Source organism: Rhagoletis zephyria, unplaced genomic scaffold (assembly GCF_001687245.7).
Source record: "Rhagoletis zephyria isolate East Lansing unplaced genomic scaffold, Rhagoletis_zephyria_1.1 Rzeph_scaffold_00231, whole genome shotgun sequence".
Classification (NCBI taxonomy): Eukaryota; Metazoa; Arthropoda; class Insecta; order Diptera; family Tephritidae; genus Rhagoletis; species Rhagoletis zephyria.
Genome location: NW_016157315.1, coordinates 36,204 through 45,202, shown reverse-complemented (window position 1 = coordinate 45,202; position 8,999 = coordinate 36,204). Strand labels below are relative to the sequence as shown.

General features: G+C 32.7%; 1 protein-coding gene across 6 annotated transcripts in view; it reads right to left on the bottom strand.

Moving 5' to 3' along the window:
• LOC108358277 (protein AF-17-like) overlaps positions 1–8,999 on the bottom strand; it is a 95,000-nt gene that overhangs the window by 83,969 nt on the left and 2,032 nt on the right. The window contains exon 1 of one of the 6 annotated variants that reach the window (XM_017609498.1): positions 7,567–7,803. The exons of 4 other annotated variants lie outside the window; for them this stretch is intronic. The gene's annotated coding sequence lies outside the window, so the exon portion shown is untranslated. One more of the 6 variants, XM_017609497.1, reaches the window with a different exon arrangement.

Sequence of the window (8,999 nt, the reverse complement as noted above, 5' to 3'; positions counted from 1 at the left end):
TGAAACTGGTTTATGCTTACTCACAATTGACCCGAACGATGAAAGTAGGGGATGGAAAGTATTTGCGCGGCGATCGGATGTCTTGTTGGGCCGTTTAAATGGAATTGCGCAGGAGTCTAGTACATATGTATGTAAGTACATACATAAGTACACAAGTGTGTAGAATAAAAGGTTAATGAACTTGTCCAAATATCATGCACGAGAATTTTTTGAAGCCAAAAATACTTCTTACAAACGCAACACATGAATCTTAAGTAAAAACCTAATAACAACAGTAACCACAAAAGTGAAGTCAGCAATTGTTTGCTAAGTAAGCATATATGTATGTACATAAAAACAAAGAAGGTACAAGAAGATATGTATGTACATATGTATATGTATGTATTTACAATACTTTGTATAAAGATTTAATATAATTTATTTAAGGGCAAAACTGCAGAAATATGTATGCAAGTGTGTATGTGTAGGGAATGATATGAAGAATTAGATAATGCATCAAATGTGAAGTGTGGATCCTAGAAATTTGATGGGCCTACATGCAGTAGATGCGTGCTTGTACCATGACAGCCCATGACATTGCCACAAAAATTGTTTGATCGAAGACATTATGGCTGCGTTTCTTTATACATTCCGGATAATCCCATTTCACAGCCGGAATAAACAGAATGCGTTTGAAATATACGTCAACATATCATCAGGAACGTTCTAAAGAATAAATAACCAAAAAAGTTTATTCCAAACATTCAGAATGAATAAAGAAAGGCAGCCTATGTATAAAGTGTTTATTTTTCATTATTTTTATATACAGCAGCGGTCAATAAGATAGTAGCAAAATTCGAATTGATGTGGTTTGCAACTTATGTTTATTTATTTAATTTCAATAATTTTAATTTAAAATAAATTTCGATGTATTGAGCACAAATTTCACAAAAATTAATCAAACTTAAAAAAAAATGGAATTAAAATTTCAGACTTTTCACTCAGGATTTTTAGAAAATTTTCGAGAGTAAAGTGCAAGTTTCAAGTACCTAAAAATTAAATTAAAATTAAAAATTAAAATTAAAAAATTAAAATTGATTTTTGAGAAATTTTTTATCGATGGTGTTGAGTATTTTCTTCCACATAACGTATGAACAAAATCTAATTTTATATGGAAGAAGATGCGCAATACCCTCGCAAAAAAAAAAATTAACGGCAACTTTCAAGAAACTTGCACTTTATCGAACTAAACTTGAATGGGAATGGTAATGGAAAATTTTCTTAAAATCCTGAATAAAAAACTTAAATTTTGATGAATTTTTTTTGAAGTAAATTTAATCTTGATTTTTGTTAACTTTGCGCAAGCTTTGAAACTTTTATTTGTGTGCTTTCTGTTGTAGATCGAACTATATTTAAAATGAAAATTATTAAAAATAATTAAATAAACATAAGTGGCAAACAATATAAGTTTGAAATGTGGGTGCAATTGATATGATCGATACTGTATACATATTATGCTGAATTTGCACTAGGCATTAAAGGACAAAACTTCTAATGACAATGCAGGGCAATGGAGTATAGCCGTTTTTCTGGATATGCACTTACAGTTGCACGGCATTATTCAATTCCAACTCTTGCGTCCTGGTTCGCGAACTCTGGGCACCGAAAGCAATCCTTAGGTGAGATGCGGTAACGAATCCGAGTGGACCCTTAAGTGACAGCAAGAGAGGGAGCTTCGGTGGGGCCACTCCGACTGGTTGAAAAGCCACTCATCTCAGTAATGATTGTGCGCTGGACTTGGGACCCGCCATGTAAAAACGCTTTCTAATGAAAATATCGAAATGGCCTTGGACAAAATCGTGCTGTGCGATTTTAATACTAGGATGGGCGAGGAAGGCATATTCGGTCCAACAATCAGAAAATTCAGCCTTCATCACAACACCTCCGACAACGGAGAGAGGCTGATCGATTTAACCAGACACCAGCATCAAAACATCCACAAATCCTCTTCGGTGGAACAGCTGATATGACAAGAGTGCCGTGTGGCTGCTGCAGGGAAATACGCAGTTTACGAAGCCACCTTGCAGAAAGGGCTGCCTACTATACTTGGCAGTGTACTGCACAAGCCGATTCATTTACGTTTTCAAGCCACTTGAAAAAAAATACAAGCGCAAGTATGATTCACACTTGTTTCAAACAAGCCAATTCAACTCATAGCTTGAAAGCAAATGAATACGGTAGTAGTTGGAATCGAACAAGTTTGAATACAGCAGCAGCACTTGTAAATACGAATGGACGTACATATTGCAAACCGTGGATAAGCTTGTTACAACCAAAGGTTATTGTTATGTGTTAGTGTGTTTTTGTTTCGCTAATAAATAGTGAGTTCGATATGTTTGAAGTAAATATAGTACGAGTATGAGTAGAAATCCAAAGAGCTATGTCCGCGAGCAAGGCAGTGTCCAAGCCTAGTGAATACTAGTAAGCTTTCAAGTAGCTTGCTGCAGTACACTGGTACTTAGCTATGAAGTGCCATATAGATACGGTGACCATTCGTACCGATTTTGGCGGGACAGTACGGATTTTGTCCCGCTTATAATTTTTTTTTTTTAAGTCGGGACGTATAAGTTTCCCGATTTTTCATATTTGTACCGATTAAGTCCCAATTTTCAGTGTTTTCTTTGTTTATTTAATAGCAGTCTCCCTGTAGTCTGTACCAAAAAAAAAACAAATTTTCTCACAAACGTGGCAACACTTTCGTTATCACAAAGAACATAGAATAAAAGGGAACCATAAAGAAAGCGAGCGTACTTATTTTCTATGATGTTTGGTTATGTTTTATTCTAACTGGTACTCTTTGCAGTCTATCATTCTTGTACCATTTTTTTAAGGTTTTTATAATTATTTGTTAAGTATTTTTAATGAAACGATTCAAACTTTAATTTAGTGAAATTATAAAAATGAATACCAATTCCCTCAAAACAATTCTAAAAAAATACAATTTCTGAAATTTTGATTTACTTGGTTTTTTTGTTTAGAAAGTAAGCTATATTCTCATAAAAAAAATAATAAAAAAATTTTTTAACAACGAAAAGTATACAAAGCTTGCTAAAATCTTTTCCCTATTTACATTCTGGCCACCGTATATTCTGTATGTATTTTTGCGATCAGTTTAAATTTTTTCTCTTTATTTTGTTTTAAATAAAATTGTATTAAAATATGATATTTCCTATAAAAACCAAATTGTATGTTCGGAGTCGGTGCCTTACGACATGTTCCGATTTCTGTCCACAGAAATCTGGCCACCGTACATATAGACTCTATATCAAAGAGGATAAAAAAGTGTCAAAATGTGTTCCCATAGAAAAATAAAATTGTCAAAAAAGGTGTAATTATTTTTAATCGAAATATGATTATTTATTTCGTTCTCATTTAGTGAATAAGATAAGAACCAATGCCAAAATAAGATAAATCGGTAAATAAAATTTAGAAATGGCAGATAGTAATACGGCTCGAAAATTCTATCAGAAAATAGGCCCGCAGGCAAATGGTTATATGGAGGGAACACATCTCTGCCCCGAATCAATGTACAGGGACGAACCTCGCGTTTTTCTTCTTGACTAAGGCGAGGCCCCCGACGGTTTATAGTTTACAAGGAGGAATAGGTATTTAAAATGTCCTTTTAATTAATTTTACTTTTTAAGCTAATAAAGTTAGAAGGGCGAAATTCGAATATGTACAGATATATGATGTATATTAGTCCTTAACATACTATAATTTTTTCAAAAATAATTATTACAAAATTTGAGGGATATTCAGGAATAAAATTTCAAAAAGACATTTTCAATAACTAATCGTCCTTATGCACCAAAAAAATTGATCGGCCCATACCCATACTATTTTTCTATATTCCGCTGAATTTTTCAAATATTTTTTTTGAAGTCATCCTATTTTCGAAATTTCAGTCTTTTTAAAAATATGTGTCTTGCCATCAGAGAGAAACACTAAAAACGCAGTTTTATTATTTATTTTTATTAAGTGAAAGTTGACCTGGATTAGTGTATAACATATTTTACGAAGTAAAAATTCTATTTTAAATTATAAGTTCAACTAAATTTAACAATATGGACGCGAAACGACAAAGATTAAAAACAAACTGTATTACAAGAACCTTTTGAAGAGGATTGACATCTCTTTAAAAATTTAAATGCAATTTATTTAAAGAAATCTTTACATTGTAAATATAAAGAAAAGGTTTACCAGCTGTTTGAACGTCAAATCATATAGAAAGTTAATTTGAATTAAACTAAAAGTGAAATGAAACATTACAAAATGATGTCAAGTCAAACAAAATATGTTTAAGATGGTTTTATTTAAAAAAATATTTTAAGAGGTTTCCTATGTTTAAAAAAGTAATTAAATTCAATCAGTTACTTCAGTGAAATACATATTATAATTCGGATATCAAACGAAATATGTTGAAGAGATTTATTTTGAAGAGGGTTGCCGCCTGTTTAGACTTTAAATTTAATTTAATAAAATATTGCAAAATTCATGTCAAACGAAAGAAAAATCTGAGGCTAACCAGCTTCACCGGGTACCAAAACGTTGTATTCTGCATCGCTAGAGTTTTATCTGAAATGCTATGTTGCCGATTTTGATAACCTTGAACTTTTCTTATCTTTTATTAACTCAATATTTTCAATCACACTAAGCAGTGGTGACGAATAACAACAATAATTGTTTTATTTGTGGTTATTGCTGTTGCTGCTTGACAATACTTGACCAAAAATACATATACATATGTACAGTATCTGGTTTAATACGGCAGGAACATGGGTAAATTTTTAGTCTCTATTAGTGATTCCTCCTAATATTTTTTTTTTTTTTTTTAATTAAATTAAAATTAAAATTCCGAGAATGCCTTTGGAATCTTTTAAGATTACATCAATATAGTATTAGTTACTTGAAACTTGCACTTTATCCTCCTGTAATGTAATGGGCTATACTTATAAAATTGCCTACCTAAAATTTTTCTAAAAATTCTGAGTAAAAAGACTGAAATAGTTTGAAACAAAAAAAATTCAAAACACACCAAGAAATCAATATACTCAAGACACTATGGGCCAAATACAGTAAAACTGCGTTTTTAGTTTTAGATTTTTTTTTTTTATTAGAACTGTATTATTTCAATGACATAAATTCTAAAAAATTATTTAAAAAATTCAGTGCAAAGTAGAATAAAAATGTGTACCAAATGAAATGTAGGATTTAAAAAAATTAAAATTTTTATCAAGAACGAACAGGTATTGAAACGCCCTTTTAATCTATTTTATTTTTTAAGCTAATAAAGTTTGAAGGTCTATATTTGAGGACGTTGTCGAGTTTATATCAGTCCTTAACATATAATTTTTTTTTAAATAAATATTGCAAAATTTCAAGAGTATTCAAGGATATAATTTTTAAGGACATTTTCAATACCTTATGCACTAAAAACTTTAATCTGTTCTATCTCTACAGAATTTTCTCTCTAATTTGATACCGATACTATTTTCCTAAGTACACTGCACTCATTTTTTGACCATTTTCTGAATCACTCATATTATTAAATTTTTGAAGTCCTTTTAAAAAATCCGGACGTCAGAGAGAACAGCTAAAACGCAATTTCACTGCATATATTTGGCCCATGGCTTCGCGAATATATTGATTTTTGTGTGTAAAATTGATGCCGCACGGTGATATATATATGTATAATTAGTTAGGCATACCTACATATATAAAAAAAATTTTAAATATTAAACAAAAAAAATATAGCAAAAACTGGTCAACATAAGACATTAAGAATATTTTTGCCACCATTGCAAATTACATATCGGGACTCAAAAAAGTCCGAGATCTGGGATCACGGGATTAACATCCCTAATACGTACATAGGTACATGTATCAAGTTTAAATTCACATATTCTGTTTCATATCAGTGGAAATATCAGGATTGCAGCAGCCGAAACGACAGCCGCATTGCCTCTCTCATGGGACGAGATACATAACTGCCAATAGGGGGGTAGCAGGTTGCAATAGTAACAGCGAACACACAATTCCAAATATACACGAAATTGTGGGTGGTAGATGGAATGCAGGCGCAGGAATTGAGGAATTTAGGTCATAAATCTGGGCTGCTTGTACGAGACGAGGGGTGCGACTATGCACGCGATGGATGTATTTGTTTGCAATGGCACAAACTCTACGAGTGCATGCTGCCATTTCAAAGTACCACATATAGCGAATGATAAACCTGCATAGAACTGCGGAGTGTATATTACTGGGAAATGGAATAACAAAACATTGAGTTGAACACATTTTGTAGATACTGTACTTCCGCAAGTGGCCCCATTTCAAGACAAACTACAAAAGTAAAAACTAGTCAAAAATTAGAAAACCTTAAGTTCAATAAGGAAAATGAAGAAAAAGTTAAGGAAACCCAAAAAATTGCTTAAAAAAGCTTTAAAATGTCCTCCGGGCTTGGAAAGTAAACATTGAAAGTCGCCTTCTACTTTTTAACCAATTTGGAGCCCATGGTGAGAGATTCTACTAGCGACCCACTTACCATACATTGTATGTATGCATATGTATTTACCTATGTAAGTATGTATGCACATGCGTAAGAATGTACGTATCTATTATCTAATGCATTTGAACATACAGTTTAATACACACAGAGTTTCAGTATATTATAGACATAGGTTGGTATTTATGGGGGGTGGATTTAGGTGTTGGGCGTTGAGGGTGACACGCTTCGGCCGCTGTGCTCCAGCTAAACAGGACACAAACACCAAAAGCTTAAATGACAAGTGGTATAGAGGTCGCATAGCCGCATAGCATAGCCGTAAGCACGAAAAGACTTTCTGCGAGTCTGGCAAACGGAGTTTCAAACGTATGTATGTTTATGCTTAGTGTCCATTAGTTTATATACACTTTGTAGTACATACACATGTGTACATACATATTTAACTGGAAGCATCCCCTTTTGGGAATTACTTTAAATATCGATTTTTCTTAATGTAATAAGGTATAGAATTTTTCAATTACTTTAAAATGTTTGTAGATCCACTCAAAGCTATTATCGCACTTTGCACCTGCCCACTGTAGTTAAAAAGACTTTGATAGCTAGTGAACACGTTTCTATTTAGCTCACTGAAGCTTTACACCGGCCACAGCAAATTTTTAACGCATCTCGTAAGCGGCCTGTGTACAGCGGAGCACCAACATGTATGTAAACCCGTTTGCACTCGCACCCTCTTATTCGCTGCTACTGTTTTTCTGTAGGTAGACGCACTGAATTCATTAAACTTTTAGCAAAATTTGTTAATTCTGAAAATATTTTTATTTTTATCACCACATAGAAAATATATTTATGTATTCTTTTCATAGAGCTGGGCCCTTTAGCTGACGAGAACCAGCCAAAAAAAAAAAATTCTATGCCATTTGACGGCTATTATTGATTTTCTTTCCTCCACTGCACTTGATAAAATTTTCTGTTTATATTTTTAATAAGTTTTAACATTAAACAACTGTTTGCAATCAATTTACCACTATAATTTTAACTCGTTTTAAGAATGTAAAGTTTTTGTTATTTATATTAAATGGAAATATCCAATTTCTTAACTTTTGCCTTTGCACAACATTTTTCAATGAATATACAGCAGAAGTAACTAAAGTAGCTGTTAGACGTGGCAAGTGCAAGTAATTTAGGAAAGTATGTGAAACTGGAATGTGTCCAAAAGAGGGTGCAGAAACAGTTAAGAGCGTTGCAACGCAATTCGCTGTCAAATTGAGAAAGAGAAATTTTATTTCGAAGAGTGAACAGCCGGAAAGGTTAGAGATGTGACTGCTATTGAGGGAGCTCAAATCGATTTCGAAATTATATTTCCACTTGCTCGTGCTGACCTAGCAATCTGCAATTCGCCTTTCGAAAATAAAAAACCTATTTCGAAAGGCATTTTACTTGCAATTTCTTGCAATTTCTTGTAATTTTACTTGTAATTTCTCAATTTGACAGCCTTTTCGAAATATATATTGCATTGTCACTTGTGGCAGGCTCTTAAGTAGCTGCTAGATGTGGCAAGTGCAAGAATTTTTTAAAAGTCTGTAAAACTGAAGAATTTTCAAAAGTGTTGCATGCAAAGTGACTTTCGAAAGCAGTTTTTATTTCCAAAAATCAAACTTTCCGATACTACTTTTTGGTTTGTTTACTCAGTGAATGCAGAAAATTCCACTTTCTCCTGCGTTACCAGACATTTGTATCCTCATAAAAATACATGAACCAATTAGAACAGATCTGACCGGTTGAGAAGCAGCCATTTGTAATAGCGATTGAGAGAAAAGTGTGTGACGTTCGTAATTTTGAAGGTTGCTAATTCTGTTTTGTTTCTTTCTTTATGTGTATTTTGTCTGTGTGTTATTTAAGTTGTGATTTACTAAATTATCGAAAAATTTTTAGTCAATATCTCGGAAACTAAAGGAGATATCTAAACACATAACACCAATCGAAACATCATATTTCAAAATATATAACTGCATTTCTTTCAGTTGCAGTTACACCTCGAAATTTTTATTTCCGAAAGTCATTCCTGCAAATCTGTAAAGAGGATTTTCTGGGGGAAAATTTTAGAATGGTAACCCCCGATTACGGAATTAAGGAAAATAGGAGGGGTAGAGGGGGTTCTAAAGGGGGTGTATGTAAAGTTTTAAAGCGCGCAACCTTATAGTTTTTAAGTAATTTGTTATTAAAGTTTGTAATTTTCACCAACTTGTATGGGACTATTTCACAATATATAATGCACTTTCCACTAATTTTACACGTTATTTACACTCAATATATGCGCAGCTAGAGTGTGCACGTTCAAACAAATAAATACTTTTAGTATATTACAGCTTTTTTATAAAAAATTGATTGTTGTTTAACTTTATGAGAGTACATGCAGAATATGTGCAAATGGCAGCAGGACTGTGTTGCCATATGT